This window comes from Leptidea sinapis, chromosome 1 (assembly GCF_905404315.1).
Source record: "Leptidea sinapis chromosome 1, ilLepSina1.1, whole genome shotgun sequence".
Taxonomy (NCBI): domain Eukaryota; kingdom Metazoa; phylum Arthropoda; class Insecta; order Lepidoptera; family Pieridae; genus Leptidea; species Leptidea sinapis.
In genome coordinates, this window is record NC_066265.1 from 24,219,880 (window position 1) to 24,244,396 (window position 24,517).

General features: G+C 31.6%; 1 protein-coding gene across 4 annotated transcripts in view; it reads left to right on the plus strand.

The window, feature by feature from the left end:
- LOC126969419 (polypyrimidine tract-binding protein 2) overlaps positions 1-24,517 on the plus strand; it is a 583,624-nt gene that overhangs the window by 226,764 nt on the left and 332,343 nt on the right. The window lies entirely within an intron of this gene.

Consider the following 24,517-nt stretch of genomic DNA (forward strand, 5'->3'; position numbering starts at 1 on the left):
CTTAGTAATTTATTGTTTGATTATGGTCTCTCTCTATCTCTTTTTTTTTTAATTTATTAGATTTTTAATTCAATTATGTTTTGCATCTTCTGTCTCAACTCTGATATACGTATGTATTTTTGTAACATTGGGATCTGTTATTGGTATTATTATTATTTTTTCTATTCTATATTTATTGTTGATACCGTTTGTTTCCTGTATAAATAAGATATACGACAAACAGTTTAAAATAAAACACATTCAAACAAAAAATCTGCGATTACATAACTCTAAAGTCTGTGAAAATACAATAAAAACCAGCTAGAAGATATAGCACTTAAATCTGGATCACTCTCGAATTTCAAAATCAAAAAGTGCATATCGTTTTCTTTTTATTTAAAAGATCAACCCATCGAATATTTCAAATTATTGTTTATTTTAAGCGAAAGCAATAAAGTTTCTGTTGTATTCTTCTTGAATACTAATCTATTAAAGTTGGTGTGGTTAACAGATGTTAACAGATTTTCCTGGCTGCATGCCAGCGGCACCTGTTGACTTATATGCAATCATAAACACATTATTTTCCTACTTTGCAATGAAATATTTGGAAAATGTTGAGCTTGCGTTTTTGAAACGAAGCGGTGAAAAATGCTTATTCATGTAGCTAATAATACAAACACTACCGTTCAGCCAGCCAGCGTTATTAATAAAAATTAATTAAAACGACAATATAAACCCTGTTTTGACACACATTTATTTTATTTGATAATTGTTCGGTTAGAGCCCATGTCTGACAACCATAGGTCAAGCAAGGTAACATACACATATTACAAACCTTTCTTTTCTCTTAAATTGGCATTCCCTTATCATATAATTTAGATTTAAGTTTATATTTAGTAAGTATCATTTATAATATTTGTGAACAGCAATAAAGGCTTATTTTATTTTATTTATTTATTAATTAGAGCCTGTGTAAGAATTTCTTGAATTTTATAGTTTAAGTCTTATTGTAATACGTGAAGAAAAAACTTTGTTTCCCATTTTAAGCACATTACACGCACGAAGAATTATGATATTGGAAATTGTTCGTTTGTTTTCGTATACAAGTATAGCTTTGTTTCAAATTATTAATTCAAAATATGAGTATTGATTAAATGACATGATTTATCATTGAAAATATTTTTACTAACTATATCAAGTGAAGAGTCAGTATGTAAAATAAATAGTATTTAAATAAAACACTTTTAAAGGATTAATACGCGTGTAATTGTAACTATGTTTTTACATTAGATATTTGCGTAAAAGTTAAATTTTTTATTTTTATTTCCGTTTTACACACGTTTTAATCCTTTAAAAGTGTTTTATTTAAATGTATTACACTCGCGTTAATCTAAGACCTTACAGATTGAATTTATATAAAATATATATTATATTATATCTGTATTATAATATTTCTTAGATATAAATTCTTAAAACAAAAATACAATAGAATAACTTAAATCCACAGGATATTTCCCTATAAAATTATACTTTATGTAATTCAGGAAATTCTAATTAAGGTGAAGCAGATGTTTCACTTTTTAATTTTGCCGCCAAACAACGTCGTCGGATGATGTTAAAAATGTTACGACCATAGAATTACGACCCCTAACCACGCATATCTAAATAGCTACGCTATTTGACTCATTTCTCTGCAAATTATAATAACAATGAAAACAAAATTGCATGATCTATTAATAATGACGTTCTATACATATGGACATATCATTCGCAGCCTGTGGAACGGCAAAAGTATGCTTAAAGACAATGTAAGCACACTTTTCCCCTTAGTCGTGTGTCAACTGTGTGTCAATCATCAAGACGTGTGCTTGCGCTTAAAGATGGTGTGACTTATCAGCGGTAAGTTTATTTTATTCATGTAAGATGGGTTGGAAAAAAGCGTAAATAATTGAAAAAAGAATATTTTTTCATTAAATATGGTACAATTATTGTTATATATTCACTATTATATTATAAATTAATATTATTCACTCCCGCTTGTCAAAAGGAGACAGACGAAAGGACGCGACGAGCACACAGTCAGAAATGAAAACTATAGAGTCAATCTTCTTTTTAAAGGCCCAGTGAACAACCAATAGAAATATTGTATTTTGTGTCCGGAAAGTCATTGCTGATAGAGTCACTTTTTTTAAAGGCTGCCTTTTGACCAATAATATATTAAACAACTGGAGTAAACGCAGAAATTGACATAGCAGTCGAAGCTTATTATGATGTCATTTGTGATATGTGCCATATTTCGACTATGATTTTGTATGACGTGCGTTTTCTATATGCATAGGACGTCATTGTCTTTTAATATAGACCGTTATTAATAATGACATGAAATCTGGATTCTAACTGACGAAAATTTATCATATTTGGCTTAGCAATATCACTCCCTGTTAAGTCACAACCTACTAATAATTATAACGGTATTCACAATTCTTAATCTGTCTTATTTATAAACGCAGTGTAAAGTTGATGCAAGTTTAAAATTACTTCTCCCTGTGTAGTGACTAGTAGTAGTAATTTGGAATAACTTTACTTCGCTTTAATTAATAACACAGATTATGATTACTAGAAATATCATTACGAAAAGTTGATAGCTTCGCAGACTGGTTATTGAATCACCAGGAAATTGTTCAAAATATATATCCCAGATCTCCACTTATTACGAGGTGCATGTGATAATTATTTAGTACAAAAATTTTGTTTAGTAACTAAGTCGCATGTAACGCAATTTAATTAAATAAATAAATAAATAAAAGTTGATTGCATAAATACGCTGTTAGAAACTGACAGAATGATAGAAATTTGACTCTTGATTCGTAAACCTGAAAGCGCCTAAATACATAATCGTATTGTTGCTAATAAGTACCTACAGTTATGAAGATACTCATAAAACACAATTGATCACAAATTACGTATTGAGCTATTATAAAACGGACCTTAATCTCCGTTTAATATTTAAACACAAACAACGCATAAGTACATAAATATGAAATGTATATTTCCACTTGAATTTAAAATATTAACATAGCTACCATTATGTGCATTCGATTACCGGTTTTCAATTCGTTTTAACACAGCTAAAGCTTCGCCTGAAGGCATACAGGGAAACATACAGTTCATAATTTACTGGTACCGAGAGCGGAAACAATACTGAACAAAATGGATAATGAAAGCAATACAAATTCACATGATAAAATTTAATCGATTAAGTTCCACGTATAAAGTTATGCCTAGTCGATTTGTGTTGCGAACCGAATGAAAATATTACTCGAGTGTTCAGTGTATTAATGTTTGCATATCGTTTGTTCGTTTTAATAATTTTTCTTCTGATATTTGTTGGAAAAACTTCTTTAGTTGCCAATGAAGTTCTTTACACATATAATAGTAGTCAAAGTCAAAGTCAAAAAAATCTTTATACACTGTAAAACTTTATAAGTTATTTAGTGCAAGTCAGGATGAAGTACAAAAGTTACAATAGCATTCAAATGAGTATAACAATAATCATTAACAAAATTTAGAACATTATTTCCAACTATCTTTATCATTCAAATAATCTTTCACATTATAATATACCTTAGATGTAAATTTATTTTTTTACGATACATTTAAATTTTTAGAAGGTAATATTTTAATATCATTTGGGAGCTTATATCAAGAGTTGAAAAAGTATGGTTGCCAGCTAAACAGGTTTAATATTACTTTGATTAATAAACATTAAATTGCTTGAAAAATTCGGGATGATACTGAATCTATATAACATTATCTGAGCAGAACATCGAAAACATCAATGTTATATAAAACCCATTTAGTACCTTACGAATAACATATAAATGAAAACTCTAAAAGCACACTCATACCCTTGTGATACACGAAAAGGAAAGCGCAAAGAGAATATTCCATTAAACAAATTCAAAGTATAACCCTATTCTATTAAGATATGAAATTTCCCTAATTACGAATCACAAACACATGTATGGGGCCTCTTTGTGAAAAGTAAATTGCAAGAGAACAACGTATCAAAAGAGATAGAATAAGAGTAACTGTAACAAAGCCTGCGATAACCGAATTAAAATCCTTTGTTCGTGTGGTCAGCTAATGTAAAGGCTATTTTTGATGCATCGAGAGTTGCGAGATATGATGGGTAAAGCTTAGTGTTTTTATTATGCATTTATAATGGAACTTAATATCACGTTAGCTACAGTAAACAGTAACGTTTAGCAGTGGGAGGAGTCCTTTGCACCGGATGCAGTAATGTGTAAGCATTACTGTGTTTCGGTGTGAAGGGCGCCGTAGCTAGGCAAATGAAATTACTGGGCAAAGAGACTTGACATGATGAGCGCAGTTATAATGCCGCTCAGAATTTTTGGGTTTTTCATTAATCTTGAGCAGTGCTACATTGTAATCGGCAGGGCGTATCAATTACCATCAGCTGAACGTCCTGCTGGTTGAATTTCGAAATATATTGTGCACAAATTGTGCATATTATGTACCTTGCCGCAACACAATTTTTAATAAGTGCAGAAGGTAATGATTTTGTATACTCGTTTTAAAAAAATTACGCATATGCCAACTTGTTACTTAAAATAAATAAATTAATAGAAGGATGAAACCTATTGGAAATGGAAGAGAATATAACAAAAATGAAAAGAAAAATAATTTGCGGGCGATCTGAGGTCGAGTAGTGGAAAAAGAGCGGTGTTTAAGGGTAAAAAACTGTTTATCTCGATTTCCGGCAAAACTGCAAGTCCTATGGAAAAAAGTCAAATAAGAAGTTGTAGGTAATAATAATAAAGAGAGACAGTTGAAAAATCTACGGTAAAAGAAAAAAAAAGTTTTTCTTGACAGTATTTCTTCAATTCAATGCTTATCTTAAATTAAATATACTTACTGGTCATGTATATTTACTACTGTGTATGATGAAATAAAATAAATAAAAATAATAATAAGTGAGAAAATTCCTTATTGTCCAAAATTACGAATTGTTGTTAGTTTACCGACACAACCTTTAAGTAGTCGATGTTCTCATAATATGTAATTGGAGGTATTGCATCAATTTCGCTTTCGAGATAACCGTTTGAGTGACGTATCATCATAAAATCTTGTATGCTTTCTTCAACTCTCAGGTTGTGGCTTCATCTACAGGCTCTACTTTACAGCTGATTACCTGCTCAACCCCAATTTTTGGATATTAGGAAATTTACATGAGATGTCGCTCTTGTAAATCTAAACAATTAGTTATGTTTTTAAAGTGATAACCCTCACTTCTAGGATTAAAACACAAATAAAATTTTGAAAACACAATTTTATGAACGATGCGAGATTCGAACCCACGACCTCTCGCGTTCCATGCGAGTGCTCTTCCAACTGAGCCAACCGTTGTATGCTTTGTTCAACTCTTAGGTTGTGGCTTCGAAACGCGCCTCGTTCATAATATTATGTTTTCAAATTTTATTTGTGCATATTTTTTGCCATTTATCACAAATAACTGATAGCCAATAGAAAATTTATTGTAGCTGACTTAATTATTCAACAAGTAGAATTTAGAGCGCAATACGTGAAGCGCTTACTATCCAAATTTATTGAATAACACATTAAACAGCATATTTTATCTAACGAGCTCTATTACGCTAACATAGCCTCTAATATATCATTCGATTAATATAATTATCTCAAATTATTATGATTAATTACCGAATAGCCCAAATTACTCGCAGGGTTTAATTTCCAATGCACAACCACATTTTGTTTATATCTGCGTATATTGCATGTCTGAACAAACCATGAACTCCAGTTACTGAATGCTTTTTGGACGGTTGATTAATTCGCTTCTGCTAACCAATTATGGTGATATATGAAATCTGAATACACCTGTTTTTGATGCATTATTCATTAGGGTTGCTACTGAATGAATCGAATTGAAAATAGCAATTCGATACTTGCAAGACATTTATTTACTCTTTTGTTAGTACTACCTTGGCTAATCGTCGTAGTCAATTCAAATTTAAATATTTTTATTCAAAATAGGATATAACATCACTTATTGAAAGCCAATAACTACCACCCATTCCAAAAAGAATGCCTCAGACTTAAGAAGAACGTGCGCAAGAAACTCAGCGGGTAAAATCAAAAATAAAGTTTTCATCAAAAAATATGTAAACAAAGTGATGTTGTACAATTAAACTTATTATTAAATAGTCTGAGGGCGGTCGTTCCATTCCCAATCTGTGGAATCATCGAGAATGTTATAGTAACTTTTACCACACAAACGTTTCTTAACAATTCTTTTGAATATTGTAATACTTTTGTTTTGAGCATTTCTGAGATCTTGGTGTAAAAGCATATACTTCGCCCCACAAAAGACTAACTTATGATTATCATTGTTTCTAGCAAATTCCTCAATGAGCTTATAATGCGTTAGTGTGCGTATAATGATACAAATTTGATTATAGTGTCTATTGACACTAAATTTATATTTAATTTATCAACTTAACCCTAAAAAATGTTGTTCATGCATGCCAACATACAAAGGAACAACTATACAATCAAGCTTATCTCCGAGATAGAGATATAATAATATAGATAAAGATAAAAAGATTGTCTTATTTTTGGCACATGATTCCTTATTGAGATCATGTTCCCATACAGAGGATTCCAACCGAATCTATAATAAAACTGTAGAGTCGACATATACATTTAATATATTTTCGTAAATCCAAGTGGATACAAAGGGAGAGAGTGTAGCTGAACACAAAAATGCAAAACATATAAAGTAATCCTGTCTCTATGTTTTTGTACACGTTGTGGATACACTGGATAAACTTTCCAGATACTTTCATAAATGTCTTCAGCGTAGCCTGTACCAATATTGTGTTTTTACATAATAATTATAATAATAATAATATTGACATACTTTTACACAAATTATCTTGCCCCAAACTAGGCATAGTCTGTACTATGGGTCCAAGACAACGTTATATTTAACACAATATACTTACTTAAACAATAACATCCATGACTCGGAAACAAAAATTCATATTCATCATAAAAATGATTGCACCTACCGGAATTCGAACTCGGGACCTCTACGTCAGTAGGGCGGGTCACTAACCACTATACGGGTCTATGAGGGGCGTCATAATTAATAATAATAACATGATTGGTGATCGGCGGAAACTGTTTAGTTTTTGTTTGCATGTTTTCCATTAAAAATAATTATTGATACAAACGCACCCTAATTTAAGTGAACGTAGTGTTAAAGCTCAGCTAGTGTTCCTTCGCACGCACGCTTGAGTTCAACATAATTTAAAGCACAAATATTGCTGGAATTAACACTTAAAAAAAACTCAAAACACTTGGATAACTATGGATTTCCGCAAAGTAACGCCTACTTCAATTAATTATAAAGCTGTTAGGCAGTCTATATGTTAGTGTGATCTAAGTCTATGGTCCAGCTGAAAAATAGAGTGAAATTGAATTTAAAGTTGAAATAATACGTCATATCAGTTTTGGTATTGTAATTACAAAAGAACAAAGGAGGCAAAAAGTGCGGGTTGGTGGTATTTGTTTTTGTTTACAAGCCCGCATGTTCGCCGCGCCGCAGGCACCCTCTACGGTCGGTACTTTACTTGATAATTAATGTACGCCGTAGATATTGTACACGTTTGCGAACTCTAGCCCCCGCCGGCCATATTGACAAATATTATATAAACAAACTGCATGCATGGTTTTCTAGCAAAGTAGGTAGGCTGTAGATCTAAATATATGAATATATAACAGATACATTCAGAATTAACATTTACAAAAATCAAACAAATACAAAATAGACGCATTAGTGACCACGTCATACTACCGAAGCCAAGGACCAATTATGGACTGAAAAAAAAATACCTATGAAAATGCTAAACTGTACAATGGACTATCTTCGGATATCAGACATGCAGGCACTTTTAATTTATTCAAGCTCCGTTTAGCCAAATGTATAACAGATAATACTTCCTTTGTTTAGTGCACACTTATATTTAGTTTTGTACCTATGTTTATCATACGGACGATTCATGGATTTTTATTTATAAATATTGTTCTCATGTAAGTGACAGTTTGTAATGGTTTGTAATGAGAATAAATGATCTGTAAGCCTAGATTTAACTAGTCGTAGTTGCGCTTTGGTCCGACAGTGCAACATAAGTTGTATTAAACGCTCCTTGCTTCGTATATGCAATCTGTATACTGCCAACCGTAGGTAGTAAATTAACTTTAACACTAGTGCTATATTTATTTATGTTCTTAACGAGGTAGGCAATGCTTAATTGCCCATATGATGCACGCCCCTGACTGCATGCCACAGGACACGACACATTCACTACCTTTAGTCTGAGATCTTGGAGGGTACTTAGACTTTGCTCAGACTTTACTTACGTAAAACTTAGCTGATAACCAAAAAAAAAGTGTGTGTATGTAAAAAAATATTAATCGTGCTATTTTGCGTTTGTAGAAAAAACAATATTTTAATAAAGAAGGTATTATACCTATGAAAGTAATATTATACCGCATAATTTAGTTAAATAGCGTGTAATTAAATAGATATCATCAAATTATATTTATACAATTGGAGTTATGTATTTTAAATTGTTAATTTTCGTCCATTGGTTGTGGTTCAGTAGACATATGTGTTACAAGGCTTAGTAGCTGAAGTATGATACAAATGGTATAGTTGACCAGCTAACGTCAAATTCTAAGCCAGCATTCAAATAAAGAAATAATTTTCGAAATCAGTTCAACCAGTCCAAAGTTTTGAGGTAACAAACATAAAAAAAAAACATACCGAAGAATTGAGAACCTCCTCCTTTTTTGATGTCGGTTAAAAAAGGTACAATCAACCGAAACTCTCATGTCTAATTTCTCAACCAATCATCATTATTACGCTTGAGATATATAAATAAAAACATTTCTGGAGAGACAATTAATTAATTAGCCGTAACACAGCTAAGAACACATATATAGCTCATAATGAACGAAGTAAAAGGCATGTTTTATGAGACTAAATGAAATGGACACTCCTCGCGTGGAACCTTTCGTCGCTCCGCCCGCGCCGCAGGCAGCTTCCGTACAAAGGGTCTCTATTGAAAAAGGGGTTGATCAAAGCCAAATGATACGTTTTCACATATTGCGTTCCCATTCCTCTTCTGTTTGTGCAGGTGTGTTCGGTTCACCATTTTCGTGAGTAATGTAATGCTAATTTGAGAAATATCGTTATATTTTATAGAACTACAAGCTGACCCAGCAAACGTTGTATTGCCGATATTAAAATCGCGATACAAAAGTAACTATTGATCGTAGATGGGTGAACATTTGAAGTTGTATGTATTTTTTAATGCTGACTCATAATCAAACTAATTTTAAAAGAAATAGCAAAAAAATTAAAAAAAAAAATCGTGTGGACCACCCTTAACATTTAGGGGGATGAAAAATAGATGATGTCCGATTCTCATACATACCCAATAGTAATAATAGTAGTCACTAAAAATTTCATGAGAATCGGTCAAGCCGTTTCGGAGGAGTTCAATGTTTAACACCATGACACGAGAATTTTATATATTGGATTGAATTTTATCATTACATTTATTCATGCACTTAACAAAAATATATATTTGAATAAAATGCTTCTAAAAACATAAAATCTTACAATAATAAATTGCTAAAATTAACAGAAATTTGTATATGTATAGTCAATGTTTAGAACTCCGAATTTATTGCTAAATATAGAAGAGACTTATATGAAGATTCATACGCTGAAACTCGATTTGTTAAAGCTACGATAATACAAAAAATAGTTAGGAGTGGATGGATTTTTGATGCTATTAAAAAAAAATCACGAAGACTTAACCTTTGACGTTTTCTACATCTAGTATCAACCGTCTAAATTACTACAATGACTTGAGTCTGAGAAAAGCCGTATAGTTTTCATTATTTCAATACACATAAAGCCTTAAATGGTGAATAATAATCAGATGCATTAATCAGATATGATTGATTTTATTTCAAAGCTCCGTTCATATATGTTCGTTAGTCTCGCTAAAACTCGAGAACGGCTGGACCGATTTGGCTAATTTTGGTCTTAAATCAATTGTGGAAGTCTGAGTCAGAGAAGGTTTAAACGGAAATAAATATGAAAATGCTCGGAATAAATAAATAAAAACAACGATTTTCATTTTAATTGGATGTGTCCCCCGTTGTTCAGAAATCAAAATAAAGTAATAGTTTAAAATAAATAACTAATTAGAATTTTTATATCTTTCGAACTTTCTCAGGAGGTAAAAATTATAATTAATTTTAGGTAACTATAGTAGGAAGATTAACTACAGTTGTTAACTATCCAACAATTTTTTTTATGTAGATTGATAAATCTTAAGTTATGTCAAAAAATAAAATTTCTAAACTTAACCGCAACACAAAACAAAACATAAAATATAGTTTATCAGAAAGCTTTAAATTGATTAACAGACTGTTTCATAACTGTATGTGTCTTTCAAGATCAAATTGAAACCTTATAAATAGTCATTATTTCAGGAAAACTCTGATTTGTAAGTAAGCTACATCATGTGTTATTAATTGAACGTAATAATATAATTTCATTCATACCGAACATATTTTTTATTTGTTTTAATAAAAAAAAGATAACTTTTTTTGTTTTAAGTTAATTTTATAGAAAATTTTAGGTCTTTTATTTATCGATTGAGGCAGTACGAAGGCTGCCGGGTCAGCTAGTTATTAAATAATATAGTGATACAGTCAAAGCGTCGAAACAGCTTTGGAGGACAATGTGTACTACATTCTAAGTAAATAAGTAATATATAGAAAACAATAAAGGTATTTGATTCCATAAACACAACCACCTTTGCTCGTGTATGCCTCGTTTTAAAAAATAAAGCTCAAAAATAACAGCGGATCCGTTGCTTTAATTGAGCGGAATAATGTTCGGAAAATTTTATTATAAATATTAAAATAAGGAATAAAAGTTCACTGGTGTAATACTGCAAGCGAAAATCATTTTCAGTTTGAAATCTCTCTTAAAATTAAAATTAATGCTGTTCATTTGAAATCGGAATGTGTTGATATATTTTTTGTTATTAATACGAGTAGGTTTGTTACTGTAAGAAGACATAAAGTTATTAAATGAATTATAGATTTAAAATGTTTAATAAAAATTAAATAATCCTCATTTTGTGAAATTGGATTAAAGTTCTAAAGACGCATTTTTATCTAAAAAGTAGATAATAATTTTTAAATATGTGGTTGTAATCAATACAAAGTCCGTTGTATTACTATTAAAAAAAATTGTATACTTTTCTTTTTGTCTACTTTCTTGCTCGGCTTAACATTAAGATATTTTATTTAGCTTCTTAAACTATTTTCCTCTTTTTCGTATTAGTTTGCATTTTGGACACTATTGGGAAACTAGCCACAAAATAAATAATAATCATCCCGTTGGTCCCGGTTAGAATAAAACGTCAAAGTCATTAAAACATCGTATTCTCATCGGTCTTGGATGTGTATGTATGTAAATCACGCTAAAAATTGGTGAATAATATAATACTGCGCCAGTAGATCAAAAATATATAGGAAGGGTACTTCCCTTTTAAACTAGGGCCGCTATATCTGATTAGGAGCTTGATGACAGTATAAGTCAAATAAAAAATTATTACACCAAACGCTATGCATAAAAATAATCACATAAATAGAATTAATATAAACTCGTCATAAAAATTGAAAACATTACTTTCATTATTCTTTATTTATTAAAAGTGTTCTTATAACCATCTATCATTCATTATTTAAGCCACTTACAATATGGCAGGAAAACTTCACGGAGCAGCCACTCTATAACGTTAAAAATGACTCCTCAATAGCAACGAAATTGTTTTTCCGCCAAACATCAGCCTGATACGTTGGCAAAATGAAAAGTTTCCCCATCAACAGCTGACACATCGATTGGCGTTTACATCTTTGTGGGAAAAATTGATCATGCAATCTAACTTAAACCTTAAGCTGACGTGCTCACGATCTGCAAACTGAGCGATGCCTCGAATCGAGAGGATGTTTTCGAACTGCCACGGCGTCAACGCGAAACAATCCATCATCGACGAGACCGTGTAAATAACAAAGACGAACGAGACAGCCGCATCTACATAACAATATTACGAGCTCTCAAAGCACAACATTAAGTCCATTGCTTAGTAGGTATCCATCTGAATGGGTCCGTTTATTGATATTGATGCTGTGAGAGAAGTAATGGCCTATCAAGATGGCTATCTCATAGGTGTGTACATAGAGAGAGTAATTGCATTCATTGATATGCCGAGCCTCCAAGTCGCGTAGAGAATGCCTCCATAATTAATTTAACATAAATGTTGATGCAAATCAGTTTATGGTTCGTACCATATGTCCTTTACTGTTAATTTAATATTCCATAATTCACGTCAAAATTATACAGAAATATCAAAGCTTCTGATATTTAATTAGTTTATATTAATTACGGTTTTTAATAAGATTCAAACAGGTTTTGGTATTTAATGAGTGTTTAAATTAGATTTGTCACTGCAAATGACGATATGAATTTGTTTATCAAAGCTCAAAATACCGACATTTCACTTCTAATTAAAGGAGGAATTTGTTGCTTCTGAAATTCTTAAGTCCTCAAAGAGATCAATCATAGAAACTTCGACTTCGGAACTGAATTGAAATTTGTATATTAGACCACTACTACTTTGAAGGTATAAATAACTTGTGACATTAATAGTGATATTTTTATACGTACTAATATATATTAATAATGACTATTAAAATATCTTATTCACAAAAAATAAATGGATGTTATAATTCAAATTCAAATATTTTTATTCAAAATAGGATGTAGAATCATTGAAATTCAAAAACTACCACCCACCCATTCCAAAATGAATGCCTCAGGCCAGAGAAGAATGGGCGCAACAAACTCAGCGGGCTTTTTTTTATACTTAAATTTATAATTAAATACGCAGGGGAAAGAAGTACACGACGTGGCAATGATTTTTGATTGACATTAATTGATTTGTTTGAATATTCTCCATTGACATGCAACAATTACAGATTCTAAGAATTAGGTTTGGTTCCAATGGATAAAAAAGATATTGTGGGTCAGATAGATAAAAAGCATGAGTGAATCACTTCAAAATCGGATATTATATTTATCATTGCAGTCATTTTTATAATATTATGTCCTGCCATGAAGGGGGGGGAGGGGGGGGGAAACTCGTATAATCTTGCTCCTTATATCCCTCGCTCTGTTCAGAATTCTAATCTGTATTAATCTACTTTATGAATTTTACTTAGTGTCACTAAGTAAACTCCGTTTTTTCACTTATTTAACCACACAAACTCCTTCAACAGGACTATGTTGATATTACTGAGCTTTATAGATACCTGATTTTTGGGGTTAAATGGCAGCGTTAAGCAGAACCTCAATATATTTATCGATATCAATAATTGATTACGAATAAAGTTATACCAACATACCATCATCAACATCTGGATGTGTGGCGGTCCTCCACAGTACGGTTTTCAAGGAGCTTTCTTCCTCGTACTAAGCTGTGGTACCAGGTACCTTCAAAAAAAGCGCGTACACCTTCCTTAAAGGCCGGCAACGCTCTTATGATTCCACTGGTGTTGCAAGAGAATGTGGGCGGCGGTGATCACTTAACACCAGGTGACCCGTACGCTCGTTTGTCCTCCTATGCCATAAAAAAAGTAATTGTTACGATGTAACATAGCCATATATTTTGAAGAAACATTTATTTAAATTATATTTAGAAATTATTTATTATATAAAGTAAAGAAGAATATATTTCGCCAAACCTGTTTGATTGAATAATTGATGTCAAGTAAAGTGTTCAGCGTACCATAATACCTTTCCATTTTAATAATTTATTCTTAAATAAAACTTGATAACGCTGTAAAAATAATGGCTCATTTTATTTTTAAATTGTGACAACCCTTACATATCTGCGAACACCCTACGCAGGTGGCGGCTCACATCAAAAACAATTCGTTTATGTAAGGAATATAATTGTAATACTGTGATAATATTGCAGAATTTATTATTAAATCTGTGAAATATGTGCTCAATGTTTAGTATCCCAGTTATTTTATCAGTGGGAGGCTCCTTTGCACAGGATGCCGGCTTGATTATGGGTACCACAACGGCGCTTATTTCAGCCGTGAAGCAGTTATGTGTAAACATTACCGTGTTACGGTCTGAAGGGTGCCGTAGCTAGTGAAATTACTGGGCAAATAAGAGTTAACATCTTATGTCTCAAGGTGACGAGCGCAATTGTAGTGCCGCTCAGAATTTTTGGGCCTTACAATAATCCTGAGCGGCAGTGCATTGTAATGGGCAGGGCGTTTCAATTACCATTGGATGAACGTACTGCTCTTCTCGTCCCGTATTTTCATAAAAAAATATACAATATTAGTGCCCGATTATAAAATATATAAATAATTTGTTTTTAATTACGATACGAAAACTTACATTCACCCATCAGCAGCTACTATTGAAATGGACTAAATATGGAATGCGGTATTCAAATTTTTTAACCCAATTAGACGAAGCTAAACTTGCATGAAAGTTACACCGTTATACGTATATTAACCTTGTGCCTAATGAATTACGAAGTTAGCTCGAAGCTTTTTAATAGAAATACCCTCTTTTCGCAATATAATGAAGTTTTTCAGTAAAAGTATGCAGTCATAGTTTTGAAATGAGACGTATACGAGCATTTCGTTGCTATGTTGATTTTATGTATTGTTATTTCGAAAACTTTGAGTGAAGCATAAAATTATTGATGACGCACCGCTGATTTATCAATCAATTACCAGCTGCTGTTTTCCCGAACCAATACGACTTAGGTTATCTTCAAGAAAAGAGCATACTCCTACCATAAAGGCTAGTAACGCATCTCTTAACCCCTGGGGGCCTACCATGAACTCTTATTGCGATTCAATTAACAAACTAAATTGAACTGCTTTGCTATTTCGTAACACGACGTGATTACTAATTTAGGTGGAAGTCAAATCAACTGGTTAAATGTCCATGGGCGATTGCCTCACCCCGTGACGTGAGCCCTTGTGCATTCTTTAAAAAAAATCCACGGGGATTTCTTGTGCGTTCAACTCAGGATTGGAGTCTCTAGAAATAATACCAGAAAAATATTGTAATTTGTATAATATTGTGTAAAGTAAAATTGATATTGTTTTTCTACCTTACTAATAACAAAGAGCTGTATGTCTATATACGTATCACAGGATAAACATGTTAGTGATTATACTAAAGATACGGTTTCCTTGTTCAAACTTCCAGCTCTCTAGAGTCTGAGGTGACGGGACGTCAGAAGGTATGGCTTGTAGCTCGAGGTGCATATCAGGGATAAGTTGTAAGACGTGGATCGTGGTTTACAAGCGCCTGAGGTAATTTCAAGTTGCAATACGATATTATAAGTGGCGTGTTGCACAAGTACTAATTAGCGTAGTTTTCTTGTTATTAAATGATTGTTTTGAGAGCAGTTTTAAATAAGATAGCAAAGTAATTTTAAAAAAAGGAATATACCGTAACTAATCAACTTTAAGGCTAGGTTGCATCAAATTCTTTGTTATAGTTATGATTTAAGTCAAAGTTAACGATAACTGTAACGCTGACTATAACATATACTGCGACATGTGTTGCACCGTTGTATTCCTTGGCATAGTTAAAGTTAAAAAAAGAAAAATCAAGTTAATATCGAATATTTATTTGAAACTTTTGACAGGTGGCTATTTAACTATTTAACATTAACTTAGGTTCAACCGGCGAAGGTTGGACGGTTAGGGTTAACAGTTAAATTTATAACAATAGTAATTACACATAATATGGCAGATATTATGTGTAAGTATAATTATATATAAAGGAGCCTTCAATATTCAAATTCAAATATTTTTATTTTTTCAAAATATGATTTAAAATTACCTATTGAACGTCGAAAACTACCACCCATTGGAAATAGTATGCCTCAGACCTGAGAAGAACGGGCGCTAGAAACTCAGTTGGGTTTTTTTTTAATTTATGGTATAGTATATTACAATAAAAATTATAATTTAAAAGCCTGTAGGCGTTCGATCCATTCCCAGTTTGTGGTATAATTAAGATAATAGTAACCTTTATCACACAAAAGCTTTTAATATTTATTTTGAATGTGGTAACAATCACAACAATGCTTTATTAAGATTTGATAGATCTTTGAAAAAGTCCAAAAGGTATCCTTGTTAGCTTTATAAATTTGTGCAAACTCTACTTTTACCTATCGTCTGAACATGGAACTACTTCAACATTTCATTCAAAACTGTTAATAATATTAACGGTATAATTATTAACCTGTTAAATAAGATCATGCTACGTCGGAGGTAAGTTGAAAGCATAATACTGTAGTTTGAGTGTACTTGGCTCCGGAATCATAGTTTATCCAAATGTCGTCATAAGCCGACTGAGCGTTAGTTCTCAGTTTGTCTTGCCTAATACAACTTGCTATGAAATTAGTTCGTGCTAAACGCTTCATCTGACTGAGTTTGATATTTGACTTGTACTGCACAATTATTGTGCTATAATAAGCTAATTTTACGGTTAAAAATTCGTGTAGTTAGGATTCCGTAACAATAAAACAGAGAAGACCTATCTTTAAAAGGCAAAAATGCATTTATGCTCTCAAAATTGATTCCTTTAGAATTCTTTTTGATGTTATTTCTCATATACTATACACTACTACCACTTCTGAAACTAATGGCGCTCTGAGAGAGAAGAAGCGGGGCAAGAAACTCTCCCTCCATTTTTTTGCCCTCTTTTTAATCAAATATACAATATAATAATTATTCTTAATCTGAGATTATATATTGTCTATATGACATATAATATTTTGTTATTTCATGTTCCTTGGCACAAAATTGGTACAAGATGTACTCATATCATGTCTTGTATGTAGAAGGAACTACCCAGGGATGAAAAATTTTCAATTCAACGTAGTAATTTCAGATTCATTTCAAACAAAAATAAATTTAAATAACGAAGCATTTTTCTTTATTAATTTAGAAATCATTTTATGAACATTCAGCTTTTTACCAAATACGGTTTTAAAATGAGAGCACATGTAAAGATGCTGTAATGAATTGGATTTTTTTTTTAAATATTTAAAATATGTTTTGACCGTCATCATTAAGTCATCAGTCACTAGCTATATTCGGAACGTTAAATGGCATTAAAAGGCTTTTATATTCTCAAAATTGATTCCTTTAGAATAATTCCGTTTTGATGTCATTTCTAACACTACCACCGCTTTGGAAACAAATGGCATTCAATATTTGCGGTATTTTTAAGTAAATATACAAAACTGCTATAAAAAATTAATTTAAGTTTTTTTTTTAAATACATTAACAATAACAAAATTGTAATGAAATAAATTATAATCTCTCATTGCGCAAATCCTCATAATCTCATAATAATAAATATATTTTTTTTATTTGATAATCGCCTCTTTATAATCCAATTCGGAGTTATTTGTAGCATCAAAATATCAAATAATAATTCGATTTGAGGCGAGGAAAAAAGAAATTTCTTAACTCAATATTCCATTGTTTTGTTTCCATCCCTAAGGTGGAGACAATAAGTGTTTCGGCAATAAACTTTTAATGTGCCTTACATTTTGTTTGGTTGATATTCATAAAAAATAATTTTAGTCTCGTAAAACAAAAAAGTCGTATCGCCAATTTATAAGATTAATTACAAAATCTATTTTATATTGATCAATAATGCTGCTAATGAATACGTTTACCACTTTATTTTATATTTGACATTTTAAAAGGAACGTTGGCTGTAATGTCAATGAAACACCGAGATAAATAAATTGTATTAATTTGACGAGAAATTTAATTTATACACGCATTTTTATCTTTTAAACATCATCATACTTTTAGATTTTTGTAACATTACACCATTGTATCATACTCCATAAGATACGGTATCATCTTCACCATAATTCAACGCAGTGCAATATATTGGAATGCCAAAATTATTGCATAATTCAAGATTATCCATACAATAGGAACTAATTGCTAAGTAAGAGTTCTAAATCAAGTCCCATTCAAACTTAAACAATTGCAACTGCTAATATTTTATAGCACATCACTGAGTAACTTTGTTTATTATTACTTCCACTTTTATTTAAATTTAATAAAAATAACGAAATATAATACAATGTATTAAGACGATAGTTAGATAGTTTTCTTATATTATTTCCAACAGAAAATATAAAACATTTACTTAATTAAGTACTTTTATCTACTCGATGTCACCGGTGAGATTTGAACCCCACAGTTTTCCAGAAAATTACCTCAAATTAATATACCGTGACTCGAACAGAACTTGCGAATACGAAAATGTTCTTCATCCGATTCTTAAATTAACTCTTGTTAACTTTAATGTGTCTTAAATTATTAATGAAAAAACTTTAACGATTGTATGATGAAGTTACGTGGAAATATTGAGCTACTTCTAAGCCGGGAGTCATTAATTAAATCAATAGTTAATTAATTAATTTTGGTTCCACACAGCCTCGCTAAAGAACGACAAAGTAATTGAATCCGTCAAAATTATAGAAAGCCAATCGTTTTAACTCAATAAATGATTAACGTTGGGTCTTTAATTAAAAAGTATTCTGGTTTTTTTATAGACTTCCTTTTTATCTTTACAATCAAATGATCTTTTTATTTGAACAATTCAGTTTATCGTGTTTTAGTTTCCTTTTTAGATGCATTTTCTTTGATGGCATGTTTTATTACAATCTTTATTGCACCTGAGTTTGAGTCTGAGGATAATTAAATATTTCTGGTTAAAATCGACACACTTGTGAGTATTGGATTGCACAGAACTCTCTCTGGTTATAAGGTGACTAGAATATAGGGATGATTGTGGTGGTAGGTTGATTTGATAGAGTGGTCACTAACATAAGAAAAGGTAATTTATTCTTCATCAACATTTTTAAGGGCCTATTGATGGAGTAATTCCAGAGGAGGTTGCAGGTTCAGTCCCTACTGAGAATATCGCAACTTTATGAAGAACTAAGTGTTTTTAGTGTATTTTGTTGGACGACTAAAGTGTCTAACGAAGTCCTTGTCCGAATGCAGAAGAACATCGAGTTAGAGAGAACTATTAAGCTGCGTAAGATCTCGTACCTCGGTCATATACTGCGCAACGATAGGCACCGCCTGCTGCAAACTATTTTGATGTGGAAAATTTCTGGGAAAAGAGGTGTTGGAAGAAGAAAGAAGTCTTGGCTCAAATTATAAGGGAGTGGACTGGCATCAAGACAGTCCAAGAACTATTCCTCGTTTATTGCGCTATCGTACACAATAATTACAATTTATATTTCATAATAAATTTTACACTTCAGAAATATTACAATTATTTAACATTAAAAAATACAGTAGGTACAATGATTATTAGTTGAAATAGCTGAACTTAAATTACTTATTTATTTATTTATTACGGAAACAAACAGATACATCACTAAAGTACAAATAAAGTTAAATAAATATACAAATTACAATATTGGATATATCCTAGAATAGTTTCACTGAGAACACAAAAGAATACAATTTTACAGACATGACAACAGAACGATAGGATAAGTAAACAATAGAATATTTAGGCGAATACACAGTATTATATAAATAAAGACACAGACAGGGATATAATAATGAATAAAGATACGAGGTTTAAGGTAAGGACAGTAATTGTTGTTTTAACTTAGTCTTAAATGCAGTAGTAGAGGAGTGCGAAAACAGGTCGACATTAATGTGAGAATCCAATGATGAACACATTCTGTAAAGAGGCGCGAATTAGTTAGAAGAATATATCTTTCATCGATAATTTCAACTGTCATTTGTTTTCATTGTCATTTTTGATCTAACATTTTATACCAAGAAAAGTGCTCAACGCCCCTAAATTAGTTTTCACTTCAAAAAACTGTTCATACACCTAATATTCTTAGTTTTCAATAATTTAACACCGTCTGTCAATTAACGATGATTTGTAATTTATTTTGTCCCGCTCAGAAAATTTAATAGCGCCCTTCTTCTCAGGTCTGAGGCATACATTTTTGAATCATATATCCTATTTTGAACCAAATTATTTGAATTTGACTTTATAACGGTAAACTTTGAAATTAATTAACCAAACAGTGATATTAAACTTTTTTCTAAATAGACAATTTCTCATTGTGGTAGTATATTGAAAATTTTTTCATTATTTTAATTAATAAGCAACCGTGAGGAACAGGCTGTATAATATAATATAGGCTATACAAATTTCACATTATTGTTCTCACCATCAATTATCCGCGGTATAACGTTAAACCTTAACGCCCTTAACTATGCGTAAGTGGGAAAACTTATATTTCATTAACCTTAACTCCATTAATTATGCTAATGAATAAGGTGTAATCTACTTTATCACGGAACTGTCTTCCCTTCCCATTAAGTTAAATTCTGTAAGGCTTAGCGTGTAAGTTTATTACACATTGTACAACAAAAAAAAATGGTGTTGCATTTGCCCCAGACGCAATATATCAAATCACATCAAATCAAAAATATATTTATTTCATAGGTAAATTATATTACACTTGAAATATGTCATTTTTTTCATACAGCTGATTCGGAAGGCAGGTTTCCTCAGAGAAGATTGAGCAAGAGACTCTAAGGTTGCTCTTTTCAAAACAAGTTAGGTTTACAAGTTACCTATTTTTAATGCAATTTACAAATCATTTCAATTACAATATATGCAAAATGACGTAACAAAATACTCAAACGTCAGAAATTGAAAGGCTTGCAGGAGTAACTAAAAAAAAGTAAATTAATAATTATAAACACAAGAGTTATTGAGTACAGTAGATGCATCAATCCACACATACCGTAAGTAAATAGAGGCATTATGTGAGCATTTCATTAAGTAAAATATATAATAACTTTAACTTTAAGACATTTAAATAAAGGAAATAAATAAAAAAACATCAAGCAGACCTCCCGGTAACAAGATCATCCAGCCACCACGAGTAGCGCAGTTTACGAGCATAACGCATGGACCAGCCATCGCCTCCCTCGACCATATTTTAGGGATGGAAACGACCCGCCCCACGTCGCCACCATAAGCAGAGTCATTTAAGCGAGCATGACGAGAAATCTACCGAATAACAAAATAATGTTCATCCACATATGACGCAATACTTACTAAATGCCTTTACTTACAATTTTGTTTCAATTTACATAATAATACCCAAAACTATATTTATTGCCCTTAAAACATTCGTGATTGAAACATGAATTTAATATTTTCTTTATTTGAGGCGATTATGTGAATTTATAGAATTACTAGCTGACCCAGCAAACGTTGTATTGCCGATATTAAAATCGCGATACAAAAGTAACTGTTGATCGTAGATGGGTGAAAATTTGATGTTGTATGTATTTTTATGTTTTTAGTGCTGACTCATAATCAAACCTAAATTTAAAAAAAAATGTCAAAAAAATTAAAAAAAAAGTTTTGTGTGGACCACCCTTAACATTTAGGGGGATGAAAAATAGATGTTGTCCGATTCTCAGACCTACCCAATATGCACTCAAAATTTCATGAAAATCAGTCAAGCCGTTATGATTATAAGTCAGCATTAAAAAATACATACAACTTCAAATGTTCACCCATCTACGATCAACAGTTACTTTTGTATCGCGATTTTAATATCGGCAATACAACGTTTGCTGGGTCAGCTAGTAATTACTAAAATACAATATTTATCAATGCGTTTGTTATAAAAAATAAGATTACGTCATTGTATTTTACAAAACAGAATTTCAGGCTTTTCTTAAATAGTGCTAACGTATCTCCAAACTATCCAAAAGTTGCTTGTTTGAAATTATAGTCTAAAAAATTTGTTATTTTATTTTAAGGTGATAACCCACCACTTCTGGGTTTTATCAAACAAACTAAATTTCAATAAAAAAATAATGAACGATGCGGGACGAACGGGAGCGAACCCGCGACATAATAAATCTTGAATCATGCAAATATATGTCACTCGATCGGTTGGCTCAGTGGAAAGAGCGCTCGCACGGAACGCGAGAGTTCGTGTGTACGAGTCCCGCATCGTTCATAAATTTTGTTTTCAAATTTTATTTGTGAAATTATAGTGTTGTATTGCCGTAACAGCATATTAGTTGGGGGTTTTATGCGAGGTACAAACGGCTTATATTTTACCAGTGGAGGTGTTCTAGTAAGCATGTGAATATTTATATTACCCAATAGCTGCGGGACATCCAACATCCCATTAATGAATTTATACTTAAATATTTGTATAAATACTTTAAAATACTCATGGATTTGCTTTCGATCCTTAAAATATATCATTATATAATGCTAGTATACTACAAGTATAGCTGTCGAGATGTCTTTAGGTGAAATCTAATGATTTTTAGAAATTTCATTTGGATACTCTCAACGCGTTTCATATACTTGTTATAATTATGGTTCCAAGCAACAGAAAAATACTTTACATGTTTTTAATTGTAGTTATGTTGTCAATAAAATAAGAAACTTACAAAATACAAAAATTAAAAAGCATTCTTATATAAAATTTTATCAAAAATAAACATAACGTTTAAACAACAATAAAAAAGGATTATATATATTAATTTCTTAACAACAAAATATGATACAGCAATGCTAAAACGATATCAAGAACATATACGATTGTTCGAAACGGCTTGGCACGCATGGCAAACCCAAAGTCGGCACATCAATTTATTCAGCACACCCCTGGGTACAACATTCAGTTAGTTTAGCCCGTGTATTTGATTATATTAAACTTCTTGAAATATTAAGTATATCTTTTTTTCATTCATTTATTATAATAGGCGTTGAAATTCTTAGGGAAAGTCATAGCACAGAGTATAGAGAATTAAAGTAATGAAAGTACTCACAACGCAGGTTATTTTGAGTTTTCAGTTAGTCCGAATGTTGACACCATAGGGTCATCTTTCGACATCCTTAGGGCTGTCAGTATTATCCAGTTAGTATATAGGATTCCCCATAGTTATGGGACATGAAGGGAAAGTACCTTAAATATCGAAGATAGGCTATTTTACTGAAAGAAGACTTTATGTTATTTTTGATTGATTACTTTCTTTTAAAATACTATGTTACTTAAGAAGACTTATTAGTTTTTGGCCATTCTTTCGATTGGCATCATAAGAGTAGGGGTGTTTTTTTTTACATTTAAGTCGGTTCGATTCCCAGATGAGGCAAGTAATTTTTAGAAAATCTTTGAATGCAGAATTACTAACTTTTAAAAATAACATAAAGTCTTCTTTCAGTAAAATAGCCTATCTTCGATATTTAAGGTACTTTCCCTTCATGTCCCATAACTTTGGGACAACCTGTATAATATATACAACACTCGTTAACTAAGTATACTAGCGTAATTAGACAGATGTGTTAGTGACTTAGTGAAGAGTGTAATATTTTGCTTTTGGCTTGCCATACCTATGACAAATATTGATAAACGGCGTCATATTCACGTATGCAATATTTTTTTAATTAATATAATCTTTAGAGAATAGAAAATTGGTGTGTGTTTACTGCGTGTGCAAATGTACGAAAACATGCCCCACCAAAGCAGTATAGACGAATCGGAATATCTGTGACATGTGTCTTTATTTGGACTGTTGCTGATGTTATATAACTATATAATCTAACACAGAACACGACACCATATTTTTTCACAACGGTATTTTTTATTATTACGAGGAAATATTTTTGTAATTACTATAAAAACACAAAATTAAAAGCGGTCCAATTTGATACGAGACTAATGGACACTAAATTGTTTGACGGTCCATCTATTCCGTCTCTTTCTCCTACGTAGGTTTTTGTGTAAGGATAGCTATCTCAGTCTCACACAGCGTTCGTCTATTACAATTTATACTAAGCTTATGACTATACTATACACAGATATTGTATAGACATTACTGTGCACGTTAAAATTTTTTGTTGCAAATTCATTTCGCTGGCAAGAACAGCTTCACTGTATTACATGGCTTCATCGGACGGCACTGAGACAATTTTGTGTCGCAGTCGTGATAATCTATAGCACTAACTTTCTTGAAGCAAGATTCAAGATAAAATATTTCTATATTTTTTGCACGGTGCTTTGAAATATCTGACAACTGACGAGTTCCTTACTACACGCCTTCAAAGTCAACTGCACAGTTTTATATGTACAGTTGTGTCTAATGATGTTTTAATTACATTGTCAGTTCAATTTTTTTATGGAAGACAAACGAGCATACATCCGGGTCACCTGAAAGTCCTTAGGGTCTTTTGTAG